A 15,975-nucleotide genomic window follows, 5' to 3' on the forward strand; every position below is an offset into this window, starting at 1 on the left:
ACTGGGGTTCCCCTTGATCCTGTGTGGACACGACCGCGAGTGTTTGTGGTGCAACTTAGGAGAATTTGGAACACTATGTTGTGGCTCGAGTGACAGAACTTGAATAGACTGTACACCATAGTGGTTAATGAGAGCTACTCCATACAGGGGGAATGTCAATGGATATTTCTTCAAATTATTATTCTTAGTCGTTATGCTCCAAGTTCAATTCCATCATTCCCACTATTTCTTATCAGAAACAGAAACATTAAGTTTGTGAGCTTTATAAGTATAGCAACTTTTTCCAGACATAATTGACACCCGGTCACGTCGACTTGCTATAGATTTCCGAGTATCAGAAGTTCGGGAAGATCAAAAGATTTTGAAGATCCTTCTACGGATATGAGAAAAAAGTCCCGTAAGAGAGTTTGAAAATCTTTGAACAGTATGCTTTTCTTCTACCATTATAGTTATCAGTCTTTTATTATCATCACCCAAAAGTTCGGCATCAACTCAAAATACAGACCGAACTTGTCCTAATTCTGCCTGAATAAAACGACTGCCATGGAATGATAATTGATTTGGTACATTCATATTCTAAAATTCCATCGTTCACTATTCGATAAAAAATTGACAATGCTCAATGTAATACCATTTACTGGAAATTTCGATTAAATTATTGTTATTCAGTCAATAATAACCAAAATAGTGCACGTAAACATACTATCCTTCCTCAATCCATTGAAGAATTTAAATCTCTCAACGTGTTCAGGTTTTCCTTTTAAATTTACGCCAAAAAATTTAATTCCCAAGAACTTTCGGAAGTCAATTCAGACAATTCAAAATCATAAATTCTTTTCACTTATTTTTTTTAATCAGACTTGAAGTTAAATTGTTTCTTCAATATTATGGAATATAAATACAGCTACTTATAAAGCTCATATCTTCTGACGAACTGACCGTTTTACATATTGTTTACATTAATTTATTAGAAGACATATTGATAGAATGTTGGAACTTGGCAGCCGCGGAACTTTGAATATGTGCTCTAGTGGACTCTAAGACAAACAAGACAAATCGACTAATTTGATGTTTCAAGTCTCAGATGATCGACAAAGCTATCTCCTTAAGACAAAATTAGCCATTTAAAATGGAAAGGTACCCAAAATGATATCTAGTCATTATTTGCGGCCGTCCACATGAAAAGGGCCCACTTCTTTTTCTTTTCCGTATATTCAAATTCAAACTTCTATAACTCCACGATTTTTCAACTGAGATGGCCCCGTCACCTATGCCGTTAAATCTAAATTGACAAAGTGGAGGCTTTTCATGCGGACGGACACATCATATGTAAGGAAATTTAAAAGATAATTATTTTGATAATCAATAGTTAGACGGAGAGTCCAGAAAACTCAGGCAAGAAAAAGGTAAGAGCTATTGGTGAAATTATGCGCTCCTTATTGTTCTGTCAAATAATTTTTCCTTTGGTTTTTCCAATGGAAAATTGATGTGAGATCCCATTTTTTACTCTGTGTAAATAATAGAAGAATTAATCACCCTTTAATTAATTGAATCGAAATATCCAGTTCGTTGCCTTGATGATGCCATCCATCATAATTGCAGTTGATTAATTATGAGGATGCATAATCCTAATGCTCGATTCAGCCGGCATAAATCCTCAATGAATGTGAAATTCGCAGTTTTATCTATTGGGTAAAATCTGTAATAGAAATATTAATCAATAATAAAGTCGGGATGCACCTGCGAAGGGATTAGTTATTGTGTTTTATCAAGATCAATTCCAGGGATGAAGAGAATATGACGATTTTCGCATTCGTTACTGAATTCTCACGTGAATTCGACGTTACAGAACAATAACTTCATTATTCATCAGGGAAATTAATTCAGGGAGCATCGTTTTAGCTCTCGTAGTGGTTTTTTCCTCATCCATTTTCCACCTCCTCTCAGTTTCTATGCGAATTCTCCGTTGACGTTGCACAGTCGACATCGATATCTCTCCTGGTTGTCGTCCTTTCATAGAGGAAAGGTTGTCTGTACGACCCAGCCAGTTGGATAACGCATAGAAGGAAGGCATTTGCAAAAACACGAGGTTCATAGGCGATGCAAATTCCTTCACGGTTTGCGTCGAGTACAGCCACAGCCGAGGTCTGTTTGAAGATTTCCTCAGAGGCTTTGAAATCCCGTATAAAAAGAAGCAGAAACCAGGGATCGTGTCGAAAATGTTGAAAAAAAGCAACCAGTAAATAAAGAGAAAAAAAAGCGGCAAACAACCACACCATTTTTGTTAATCCTTTCAGAAAATCCAGGATTGAGAGAAAAACCTGGTTTAATTCACATCTCAGTGAATTTTAGCAAAATCTCAGCAGAAATTATGGCATTAATTACTACTGGAAGGCCTTCATTCATTTTCCAGTATTCCTTACTGCGGAATTCATTATTTTTCAGTATATATCGGCTGGATTATTCGTTGTAGAATACGTAAAATGGTAATGAGTCGAGAGATCGATGAAGCAAATTGAAGTTCATCGAGTGACTTTATAGTTCCTGTAGCACTACCACGTGTGCTGGGGGAAAAAGGCGTTCGGTGGTTATAAAATGAAAAAGTTACTCACGTTTTATGGCAACTCCCAACGCTTGGACTCTCACCGTCCAAGTCTCTGTAGGGAATCCAAACGCACTCCTGGCTTTTGCCAACTATCAAACAAGTTCTACTGCAAGTGCTTACCCGTTAGCCCGTACGTTTCTATGTTGATGGCAGCCTTTGGCCGGAAATCAATTGACCACAATCCTTATAAGTGCCGTCGAAAACTTAATTAATCATTTCAATGTAATGGCTACGATAATGTGTAACTCACTTCATATCAAATCAATTCTCACTCAGTTGAAATTAATTATGTCGGTTTGTGATTTACAATGTTGGACATTCGCAACTCTCCAGATTCCATCATCGATATTTTTTATTTTTTATTGTTTTTCTTACTAATGGAATTAGAATTAGACATATGCTTTATTTGCACTTCTCTATTTCCATCAAGCAACAAATGTGTTCAATCTATCGAAATGTCTCATTTAGGGAGATATTTTATTTATGAAGATCCAAAGTGCAATTCCTTGTTGCACTCCGAACTCCAGATTGTTCCTCATAAATTATGTGTATTCCAAATCTGGCCCATCGTAATGACAGGGAAATTCCTGGTAATTCAGAGATATATTCTTCCTCAAAATTTATAATGTATTGAAAACTGGACTTTCATTGATTTCAATTTGATCCGAGGTGCATGCAGCTCGAATAATTATTTAAGATTATATAACGAATTTGTTGAACTAATTAATCATTTGATAATTATCAGCGTTCGATTCCGTGGGAATTATTGAACTGCGCCCTTGGGTAATATTTACCGTCGCACTGTAAAGTCTGAAGGAGCTAGAAGGGAGTTTGAACTTCCAACGGGGTATCTAAAAAATGTATATTTATTATGAAAATGAAGTTCAAAACTCATGACACTTTATCATGAAAATAAACAACAGACTATCCAACTGCTACCTAAAGATCAATGGTCTGCACTCCAAGAGTCTGATAAAATGTTTCACATTAACTCCATGATCGATGGACTCATGACAAACATTAACGGAAACTATTCTCATAAAGAATACACTGAAGTTAGGACAGATAACGATTTCAAGTTGCACACGGTCGTATATTCAGTAAGACTGGAAGAGTGACATGATGCTTGAATCGGGCTATCAACTTTGACGAGCGATTATCACACATTACTTATCGATTGGTAGTTTGTAGAGTAGACACACAACCTTTTGTTCCATATAATAGCGCCATAATTTGCAATAAACGCCATAATAGTCCCTTAGAATTATAATGTAAGGCCCTTATATTAAAAGAGCAAGGGATTTTTCATTTCTTTGCGATATTTTGAGTTTTATAAATCTAGCCGAAAAAAACTAGGAGATATTTTCCCGAAAATATGTACGCTTGTTACCGGTGAAAAGGATTTAACCATGAAACACCGTTTAAAAGAATATAGTTTCCAGTGAAAGTGGTAATGACGAGAAATCTGCAATAATGAATTATCTACAACGGATGATTCGTGCAAAATCGTTTCGTTTAGCATGCTGTATCGATACAAATACTACAATTTACCTCGACGATTTTCCCATAAAAATCTCCGGGAAGCACGCACATACTGAAATTGCAATTGCAATTTTACTCGGAAAAATCAGTGGAATATGAATTTCAGGACTTCCAGTTTTGCAATTTTGAGAATTGGTAAACTAGCAGATAAAAATAGAGAATTCATATGAAGTGGTCGATATTTGAATAAACGTTATGTCCTACAAGCTCTCTATCTACATATCATTGAATATTTCCATTTCGCACAGAAATCTTGAATAAATTTTACTATAATCATCTATATTAATTAATGGCGGATGTTTAACCGATGCGAACAGCACTCAATACAGTGTAGATTTTTTTTTTATATAATAGCCGAGAATATGAACTGTACGCGACTGCCATTTTTGATCCCTCGATCAAACGATTTTAGCGCGATAATAATTGGTGAAATCACCTGTCTGTAATACAGACTCGTATGGGAAAACGTGGCCACGTTAGCTTTGATTGAAAATGGCACTAGGTTACGCACTCAATATGATAAAAAAAAATCCACTCATTCACTTAACAATATGAGGAATATTGTACCCGCTGCAATACGCGAGAAAATGAATAGAAGAAATTATTTATATCGTAGATGATTTATTTGAATTTTTCAATTTTATTTTCCGACGCGGTTGCTCGCTTGACCGGTTAAACATCCTTAATGTATATGGTATTTATTAATTCAACAACCATTTGTTTACCTCTCATTTATTATTGTTCTTGTTACTCAACCAATTTTTCCTACCAAAAACCAAGAGAAGTGAAATGCTCGAAGAAATGAAAAAACTAACATCGGCGATTGTCGGTGGATGTTAGGTAACAACGGAAAATCGAATACGGCGACCTGAGACCACTGGAACCTCCAAATCGTCTCGCGTTACGAGAATCCAATTCCAGGGAAGATTAGATCCGAGTTCTAATAGAACCAACGACGAGAAACGAGAGTTCACGCGATTTCCTATCGTTGAAAGGGGGTAACTTGCCGCCCACCCTCACCAATTCTACACATATCTTTTCTCCTCCCTGTCTTTTTAGTTGCTTTGGCTTTTAGCCGTAACGTTTCTGTGGTTCTGACTCTCAACGATAGCACACCGGAATCAAAATGTAGTAGACTGTAACGGCGAGGAGTTGTCGAAATACCTTCAACAATTGATTCACCTCAATGGGAACAAAACTCTATCGAAATTCCAAATAGTTCTTCTCCTTTTCCTAAGTGAATAATGCCAATCCCGAAAATGTTTATATTCTTTTCTAATAGCAGTTTGTCGTTTGGCATTCAGGCCTATTATAGCTGGCATTTTCTGGACGTATTCGACGATCGGTAAATCGTGGTTATAGGCCATGGCCCAGTAAGTAACGTCCACTCCCGTTTTCAACATTTAACGAACCGTGACCAGTTAAAGCGAGCCCTGAAGTAAGTCGATATCTAGCGTATAGATTAATGTGATTGACTCGATTGATGTGACAACATATATCTATGTGACCCGGCAAATCATCAATTTTTGAATTCTTCTTGGGTTTTATTCTTGTATATTTTAATCTAGGGGCTGCATTTCCCTCACAATTTTGTCAGCGATATCCATCCGCAGAAGAGGATAGGTCATTTGTCCCTCGTCATTTCAATCTTATCGCGATCTGGCGACACAACGGTTGATGCCAAAGGTCTCGGGAATTGACTTTCATTCATGAATAAAATGATTTTTCGCCCTCACATTGTATCGAGTGGACGGTTCCTCTAGAATTAAGATTTTTCTCACCTTACAGAACTCGAGAGCGTTGCATAGATCAGATCGCTAGGCGCAGGGGTGTCACTGCCTCTGCATACTGCAATTTTTCCTCTCATTTCCCACGGAAAAAGTTAATGAAATAATCCTATCCAAAGGTTTTACCCGCTTCGATGCAAACAAGGAGGCAAAAAATTAAAGCCTGTTCCGTGCTGTGTCCATTTCATTGCTCAACTCATAAAATAGAGGCAACCCAATGTATGCATTGAGGAAAAATACTGAACTTGAAAATGCCCCATTGTTGGAATGATTTTAAAATACGCGAGGGTTTTCATCGGGGAATAACGAATACCGCATGAGTTAGCGCAATGAGTTATGTGGCTGCGATTATCGGAGCGCCGAGTGATTGGATAATCGATATTGAAGTTCACACCCCAACTGCTCTGGTAAATTCTGTTCATTCATGCTTGGATGGAATGAGCTGACGGGGCACGGACGTGGCACTCAGTCTCTGAGCCGACCTATCAGCATTTATATTGAAGCACACGTCTGGCATTGCTGTCCACCCAATAATATTCTCTCTCTATTTTTTTTTTAAAAGTTCAATTGAAAAGTCCTTATCATCAGTGCATTGTATTTCTACAATAATGTTTTAAAGAACAGAGAGGAATCAGGAAGTGGCATCATCACCATTGCAGCACGAATCTACTCTTCGAATTCTTGTTCTAGAAACTGTTGAGCGGAGAGCACTGTCAATGCTATAAAAGAGTAAACGTGCATGTCTGACCTTTCTGGAATATTCAGCTTTTCTACCTTTTTTTTTTCTTCACGCACGCACGAGAATTCCAAGCTTGATGCCTTGGGATATCCTTAGGGAATCGTGTAACCCTCGATAAAAATTCCCTCCCGTCGTATGTACCTTCTCGTTTCCCTTTTCTCATCTGCAAACGTGAGAAAACGATCGTCGATCCCGTTCACGTTGTCGTACCTTTTTCACTTTTCTTTTTATCGTCCCGTATAATGTTGGAGGCCCAGGAATTTTCCTCTTCCAATTAAATCCCACCCGCGCCCTCCTCCCCCGGTCATGGACATCTGGATTTTTGCCAGGGCTAAATTCCCTGGAAAATTGAATCCCTGCTATTTCCTGCTCATTCGTTTGCATTCTCAATAATTATATCACATTTCACAGGGTCATTTGTTGTACAATCGTAATATCCAGTTGAACATTCATAAAGAGTAAAAGATGCCGGGTGCCCACCTTAACGCCCATTGCTATCTGATAATTGTGAGCTTTACCTCTGGGGCATTTTGTCAGGACGGCCGTTAACGGTTGTTTAGATTCGCGACAATAATAACATTAATAATGGGTTAAACCAGCGGTGTTGTATGTCTGTATTGTGATTCTCTCCACCCTCATTCCTTCTCTTCTCTTCTCCATCGTTACAACGTATGTATGTGTTAACACACGATGCACAATCATAGAGTACTTGGGTAATACCTGTACCCAGAGACAAGGATGCAACGACTGCGAGGGGGTGCTCGTAAGACGACAGAAATGTCCTGTGTTTATATTTGCCCGGTGTGAAAGTGTGTGGGAAATGTGGTTGACCTCTGTTGGAAACCCTGTTAGGCGAATTGTTGTAAAGACTTAGGAGATATACTCTGATACTACCAGCAAAGAGGGACAGACGTGAATGCAGGATTATAGATCATAATGGAGAATATAATGGTGATACTGCTGCACAGAATAATAATTCATATTCTCTGTCTTTGTTAGTTGTATTCCCAAACTGCTGTAACTTGCTCCCTTACAATCTCGAATAGGCAGTTGTAACTTCAGTTATTAATTCAGAACCATTCGAAGAACATTTATTTATTTTCAACGCGGAAATATAAGAATTTTTTTCTTTATGCATACTCTATACAGCCATGTTAAACGTGGAAATTTTGCATTTATAACTTCACAATTGTTTTTTGGAAAATCCACTCTGCTTTCAATTGCATCAATCCCTCGATAAATAATGCCACTGTGTTTTTTTTTTCTGTTTTAATTCTTCTGTTGAACGGTCACGTGGAAAAAATACCACCAGCTGCAGCAACAATTATTCACAGGTACATCGGCTCCCCAAAATAATGTAGTTTTCTCGGAGTTCGATTGTGCTTGGAAATAGTTCGCATAATTGAGGGGTCGATCGTTAACGATTGATTCTAGTACTAGATAAATAAGTTAAATCAAAATATTAAACCCCTTGTCATTGTTATCAAAGATGTACCCGTTGGATTGAGCACGAAGAAGGATTCCAGACAAATCAACAGTCCACATAATAATTTTTTTTCAAAACTGCATGTCTTGTTGTACTATGAGATGCCATGGAATAAGTCTTGCGGAAGGTTTCGCAGTGAATAGATAAGAGAATATGGATTACAAATGTGAAGTGGGTTTTCTCTCACTCGTGAAAAAAAAGGCATGTCTCCAGTACGATAAAAATTCAACGGCTCCATTCACGGGACTTACGGGGTATAAGCACTCATACCTGATACACACTCCTTATTTTCATCTCTCAATAGTCCGAGGAGCTGAGAGAAAGAATGGCTTCTGCACTTTTTCCCTCTTTACAAATATCAGCATTAAATGTATCCCGGTATGATAAGCTATACATCTTCACTTTCTTTCTTTTTCTAGTTTAGTACGTGCACTTTCTCTGCAAGCGATATCAATCCATAGTCATGAAAACCATTCAGGATCTACATAAAAATATAGTCTTTATCGTTATACATTTATAGAGATATTTTTGAAAGCGGAAAGAAATGAAAGATTTCTACTATTCATCTCTGATGTGGATTTGAAGAGATTTTTCGGTGAGCACCTGTTTAGTCGCCTGGGGACAATCACAATAGAAATAACAAAAAAGGTGTGAGTGTTTTTATCAGACAACCCGGTACTGATGTCGATTCTGCCAATATATAACATGAAATGAAAATAAATGATCCTAAAAATTGGTTCATGGATTGGTTCTTGCAATCGTAGCATAACTCAAATGACAATGAAGGTGCAAACCAAAATAGTTTTCAGTCTCAAGGTGGAAAGATGCGAGTGTTAATGGAATAAAGAGTTAGATAGTTGAATATTTTTCGACGAATTTGAAATTTTTAGTAGTTCTTCGTTGGATATTCTATCGAACGAGTTCCGTATAGAGTGGAACATGAGAAAAGTTTGTGAGCCCTGGGATGATCTTGGGATACGAGTTAGGAGCGTTTACCGAGACAGTGTTTGCCACGAGTTATTCGACTTGCCATACCCCATGGCACCTTCGATTCTTACCCTTGATGCCTCTCCTGAGGATCACGAGTGTATGGTGGCAAAGAGAGTGAGACGATATCGTCGTTGAAGAAAGTACAAAGTTGCCTTATCTTCTTGTTTTGCGCGTATCCAACCCGCATTTCTTCATGCTCTTGTAGGGGTACCTGATAGAACTGCCATGAACCCGCATTATAGTCGATGGCATCCTCCTCTTCCGATTTCACCATTGCGTCTTCTATCGTTTTGACTTCTTTCGAGGTTTTTCTGCACTACTTACATTATAGGATTCTATGCTATTTGTCCTCTTCTATTCCAACCCAACTGTCTCTCTTTGCTTCTTCCCTTTTGTTTTATCAAGAACAATATTACGACAACATCCTTCTCTTTTGCGGAAAATACGATTGTCAGTAGATCCTCGGGCAAAAATAAGTGTACAGAGCCAGTCTAAAAGCTTATGCGTCAGAAGATGAGCATTCTGGTTTCGTCATTCTCCAAATAGTCTAGTCGTTTGTCGGTTACCAACTCGAATTTTCTCCCGGAAATTGAGATCCTCTCCAAGAAATTGAAACAAACCATCGAAACTTCGGCATTTCTAAATATACAATACCTCCTCAATGTAATTTAAGAGAATAATATCCTGGAAATGATAACAATTTTCATAATCTTTCCATCTTTCATTTATGATCTACCGTTAATGTTTTTGTTAAGAATTTAATTTTTAATAGATAAAAATGTAGATTCCGCTGAACTCGTGGAAACGAAAGATATCGAAGAAATCGGTAATGTCTTTTCTCGGTGATGTCTGTTTCTCAAAATCGCTTAAGTAGCTTGATATTTTTTAAATAAAATTTGAGCAAACTTTTATTATTGTAAAAATACAGTTGACTGTTTTTTAAATTTTATAAATTTGTGATGAAGTTCTTAATTTAGGATAATATAATCTTGGTCGAATTCAGATTGAAGATAGCACGTTGAATTTTCAATTGCAGAACGTAATTAATAATGGAATTGGCCATCAAATATAGAGACGAGTTTCGTTAGAAACAACGGGACATGGTTATTGAAAATCAATCACCTACAATGAAACGTCGACTGAAAAATAAAGAATTCTCTCATGGCTGGAGGATTGGCCTTTTACGATTGTGAAGAATACAATAAAAGTGGCAGTTTTACAGCTAGCTCACCCTTCTCCCACTATTAATGACCAGCCTCCCTCCTGGTTCACTCTTACAACGAGCGACTCCTACCGCGTTCAGATGGAAGAGGAAGAGGAGAATTGTGGTACGTTACAGGCGCTATCCTGTTGATGGCTTCTCGGATTGCGTGTCGAAGGTTACATCGATCGCTTGACTTCCACAAACCTCTCTTTTATCACTGTAAAATTTCACTTATGAATTTCCCCTCCATTTTCCCCACTACGGAAATATTTCTGTAAATATATTAAATTCACGAGCCAATTCAAAGTGGTAATTAGCGACTGTGAAAAGAAAAAATATACTCAATGAACAAATTTATATTGGCCAGTTGTACTCTCGATTTTATTCACGGAATTTAACCAGCATCTCATAATACGTATATTAGCAATATTGCGAAGAGCGTTTTAAGAAATTGTTTTCGTCAGTCAAGTCAGAACAGATGAATATTTTCAACTTCCATTATGTAATTTATATACTAGTTGCGAGTCCCGTTGTTGCACAATTTTTCCTTCCTTCTTCACGGTTATGGCCTTCTTCCTTGTCTCTTCGTCTTCCGCAGCACTCAAGTGCCCGGCACGAGTAGTTTGAGAAATTACATCAATTTATGCGCCATGGAAAGCACCAGGGTTTCCTCTCCTTCCTCTCATTCCCTCGATCTTTTTTCAACAGGACAAAACGAGGAACGGCAACCTTCCGGCATGAAGCCAGCGGTCGTTACGATCTTCACCAATTTTCTGAAAGCCTCTCTACCTAGACGCCTTCCACTCGTTTCTTCAATTTTTGCATCCTATACGTATTCTTTGTTTGTATTCCACTATTAATCCGTCCTCTTCATCATGTCAAATGTCCCTGGTAATTTTTCACAAGCAGTAAATGTTCTGCAGTCATTCGATTACTCAGAGGAAATTAAATATCGTCATTATTACCTGCGGCCATTGTGCTCTGTCAGTTTTCTGCACTTTCTGTCTGATATTTCCTCCTGACATCCGCATTTTCTTATGAAATATAAATGACAATGCCATCGGCCAGAAGGATTCGATGGTAAAGACAAACGTAGACCATCGTAGAGGTGGCCTAACACCAAACTGACTCGACGGTTATTAATTGTTCCACCTAGAGAGAAGATGAGAAGAAACGGTGGTCAGGAATAGATACTTTGATAAATTAACCAACAAACCATTACACCCGCAAGCTTCACATCAATTGCAATGCTAACATGTATCCATTTTTTTAAATTTACCGTTTTTATTTCCCCTCTTTCAGTTATTTTCCCGAATAAAGTGAATTTCTCTTCACGAAACCTGGAACGTGTGTGTATATACATAGAGAATGCAACCTCGGATCAATCATTCGGTGAAGGGTGTAGGAGAGTGTGGAGCAACCGCGAGAGTGTGTTTTACAGTAATTACAGTATATCTTTTCGACATTGCTTTAGCCGCAAGTAACTAGATCGATCGTTGTGGCTCATTCTTCTTCTTTCTCACCGTGCATCAGAGCCCGAGAGATTAATTAGCATTATCCGAGTGAATCTTCCGGTGGGCCGAGTAAAACGTATAATCTCCCTTCAGCCTGTTACGTATATCACACAATTTGTCTCGAGCTTTGCAAAATATTAGGTGTTTTGTGACACCTTTGTTCCTGAAAATCGCATTATTCACCCTATTCACTCTCTTTAATCTCAGTTTAAGTGAAATTAGAGACCGAAAGTCCAGACAACCGAGAGCATTGCCACAGACATTGCTATTTGCTGACATTTAACGAAACACCCAGCTTGAATTGCCAACAACGAGTTGAGGGCAAACCTCGCAGGCTCAACTGAATGCGGTGATGCTGGAGAAATGTGCGGAGCTGAAGGGAGAGGAGCATTGTTGATCCAACATTTGTAAACTAGCTTTTGATAGGCCCAGTATGCTGTGCTACAAAGACGAAAACTTTTTCTTTACTCTACTCTTTCTTTCCACTCCACTCCACCAAAATTTCACGCTCATATTCCAATTTACTATTGAGCTCTGAGATTTCCGATAACTTGAAAATAACGAACCTTCCGTGTATATTTTCTCTCGTCTGGTGTATTGATTATAACGTGCAAGTGGCTGCAACATTTATTCGTTCAAGTTATTTCGAATGTGCAAATCTCCGGTGGAAGCAAAGTGAAATTTCCGTAAAAATCGATTGATATGTAAATTGAATTCACCTAAAAATCTATTTTCTTTCCCGCTCCGACAAATTTATTTCCATTCTTACTTCAATTATACAAATATATCGGTTTGTGAAATTTTGTTCCTGAACAATTATTTGTAAAAATGGATTCACCTCCTCTAATTACTTGCTTCCTTTACTCCTCGATCAGATGAAAGCCATTAGAAGTGATGGAGATTATGATGAATTGAAGCACTACTGACCAAAAAAAATAAGAATAAAGCAAACATGGCAACAAACGATTATTGTCTTTATTGAATCAACACTCACCATGAATGTACACATTTCCCAAGGAGTCATAGTACTCAGTTTCTAAGTTTCACTATAGTTCCGATAGTCAGTTCGTCACAATTAATATGATTGTGTGCAGGTTTACGTATAATTGCGCCGACAAACTCCTCCACAACTTCTTCCCTAGTAGGTACTGTATTATTTACGGATGAACTATCACTTCAAAGATCCCTTAATGACGGTATTGCGCTTCCAAGGAGATAATCGATTATTTACATGCACAAGAGCCGGTGATCACAAATGGACCCGATTAAGAAGCAAAGATCGAAAGAAAAAGGAAAATTCGTTTCATTATTGAACTGTTCTTCCACATTCTTTTTATCTTTTTTCCACAAATTTCAGTGTTTTGTATTTTCCTCGGCCTGCACACCGGTCTTCTCCCGAAACGTGATTTATTAGTGACCGGTGTGACACCGTGAATAAATAGATAGGTGATCGAAAACAAAATCCTGCGGAAATTGGTATAAATGGTGAGCAGTTACCGGTGGAATGTTATAGATAGCACTGAGGTCTCGACATGAAAATACGAGAGAGAAGAAACTGATAAAAACCGATAAAGAAACGAAATAAAAAAAAAATCCAATGTAAACCTATAGGTATACTTGTGTTGTCAAACGTTAGTTGCAGGACTGAATGGATAAAAAAAAAATTTGTACATTAAAATGCGTCTCGATCGACGAGTTCGAAATGATTGGATCGGTGCAATACGTTTATCGATCGAATTGTAATGACACTTTTCAGTTAGTCGTCGGTCATTAAGAGACTCGTTCCCTTCTCCCTGATCTCTTATTTGGTTCATCGATGGGGAATGGTTTAAAAATTCGTTTTTATTTTCAGACAATGGCGTGAATGCGAATTCCTGTGCGTGTTCCGTAATTAAAGAGGGAGTCGATGGGTCGTATATATATTCAGAGCTATTGAACGGGAGTGAGTGAGACAGCGCATGTTTTCAGAGTAAAATGGCTATATGCCTCTTGGGTAGCACCGAAGGCTAGCATTTAAATTTTTTAGGTATCAGTAGTATGTAAAAGTATGTAAAAATAAATATAAGGGCCTCATTCGAATCTGCTGAAATAAATTCCCAACGTAGGTCAAGGTAATTTTCAGTTCCCTGATGGTGTGAAAAATTCATTGAAACTAATCTAGACATTTCAAGAAGGTCTTCGATACCCATACACCAGAATAAATATGAATCTTACATTGTATCACCTTTTTAGGGTTGTTTATTAAATATATACCTCGAACAACTTTACAAATGACTCCATCTATCTAACGTAATCAACTCCTAAATCTTAATGATTACAATAAAATAGGGAAGGGATATCGCATTCATCCATCTAATTATGTAAATTATCCACTCCACATTTCTCATGTATTTTCTATTCTCGAAAAAATATGAAAAAAATTCATGCTCCGTAATTATACCACGATCACGATATTGGCTTCGGCGCAACCCACACCACCATCACTTTCAAAATAAATAACGAAAACAAAGTTTTTTCATGCCGAGCGAGCTCAATTTATCAGATTGATCGTGGTACTAAGAACGAAAAATAAAACGATTGGAATAGAGGAAAGTAATGAGAAGTGAACAGCACACAAGGTGAGGGTTTGCCTTCGAAATGTCGTTTGGGCTGAGCTAATCGACGGTGCTAATGTATGCCCCTCGTTTTACCGAGGCGGGACAATTTTTCTTCTCACTTTTGTGCCACAGAGCTTAGTCTCACGTTCATTTACAGAATAGTACCGCTGTTCTTGTATTTATTCTTCGTGGCCATGCGTTCCAGAAGGTCATTTAAACGATGGAGAAGGGAATACGAAAAAAAAGGTAGAGAAAGAAGAAAGTGCGGCCACAGTGGGGGGGACAATAGCCAGTAGACAGGTAAGTAAGGTGGGTTAGTTCGCATATTGCATAATACACGTACAGTGAGATTGCATCTAGAGGTGTGTATACTGAAAACAAGCGAAAATGGCGGTGTTGTACTATTGGAATGGCTGGTTGTTCCGGTATACCATGGAGCTAGAGTTTGAGGGGGTCAAAAACCGCACTATTACACAACACAGTTTGTCCCAACTATAGTAACAATTATATGCCTGGTGATTCTACTCCTATCGTCGTTTGTATAAACGAACCTGAAAAGCTTGGTATTTTCCAGCGACGAGGTCCGTATCATACGGGATATTAAAGTCCCCAGAGAGAGAGAGAGAAAAGTTGGTGGTTCTGCGAGTTGTGAGTCCAGTTTCAACTCTTTTTCAGTTTTCTCCGTCAATTATCCAACGAAAAATCTCAGCCAAGTTCTTTCACCACTACTACACCACTACTATGGACGTCGTGAGCGATAAAGGGGGAATATAGTAGAGGAGATGAAGGAGCTCAAACAAATTAAATGAAAAAGATCGTTTTTTCCTGTCTGAATTTTTTCTCAGGAGAGTGAAGTGACTTATGCAGTCAACTACCATCTCTTTTTCATCTCTCTTATATCAAAATTAAAGACTCTTAAACTTACAAGTGAAATCTTCATTGATTTACACTCTACGATAATTAATGTAATTGTGAACAGCTGTGGGAGAAATTCATTATTGCATCAGGGATTAGAATGGAAAGCTTAAAGTGTATTATTAGGCTTTTAAGCGCATTCGAAAAAAAAATTACAGTGTTTATGTCGAGGTGCGACATTTGCAAGGATTTAACCAGTATTATGTCAACGTCCTCTTTTTGCCTTATATAAGCGGTATTAATTTGCCCATTTCCCTTCTTGTCTGCAGAGCTTCCTCTTCAGTTATCCCCTTTCAATCTTTCTTAATTTCCCTTCTTTTGCATTCCCTTTTGCTGTCTTTTCCTTGTCATTGTGATAAATGCATCCGAACTCTGCATGAAATATATTTTCTAAATTAATAAATCTATCATTGAATGAATACACAATTCATATGAGAGTTGTTAATTGGATTGCATATTGAAATTACTCTTCAATAGGTCTACCATCTAATCAAATAAAATACGATCCTCCATTCACGTTGGGAGAAATTATGATTTTTCAACAGAGAAGCAAGCAGAGTATTGTAAGTCGTTGAATAGAATTCATCTCTATATTA

General features: G+C 37.8%; 1 protein-coding gene and 1 long non-coding RNA gene across 3 annotated transcripts in view; both read left to right on the plus strand.

Annotated features, from left to right (window-relative positions):
• Positions 1-15,975, plus strand: part of Lar (tyrosine-protein phosphatase Lar) — a 144,996-nt gene that overhangs the window by 22,376 nt on the left and 106,645 nt on the right. The window lies entirely within an intron of this gene.
• Positions 1,044-15,905, plus strand: LOC105273983 (uncharacterized). Its single transcript, XR_892967.1, has 3 exons — positions 1,044-1,137; positions 1,370-1,406; positions 15,857-15,905. It is a non-coding gene; the product is annotated as an uncharacterized lncRNA (long non-coding RNA).

This window comes from Fopius arisanus, unplaced genomic scaffold (assembly GCF_000806365.1).
Source record: "Fopius arisanus strain USDA-PBARC FA_bdor unplaced genomic scaffold, ASM80636v1 scaffold00008, whole genome shotgun sequence".
NCBI lineage: Eukaryota > Metazoa > Arthropoda > Insecta > Hymenoptera > Braconidae > Fopius > Fopius arisanus.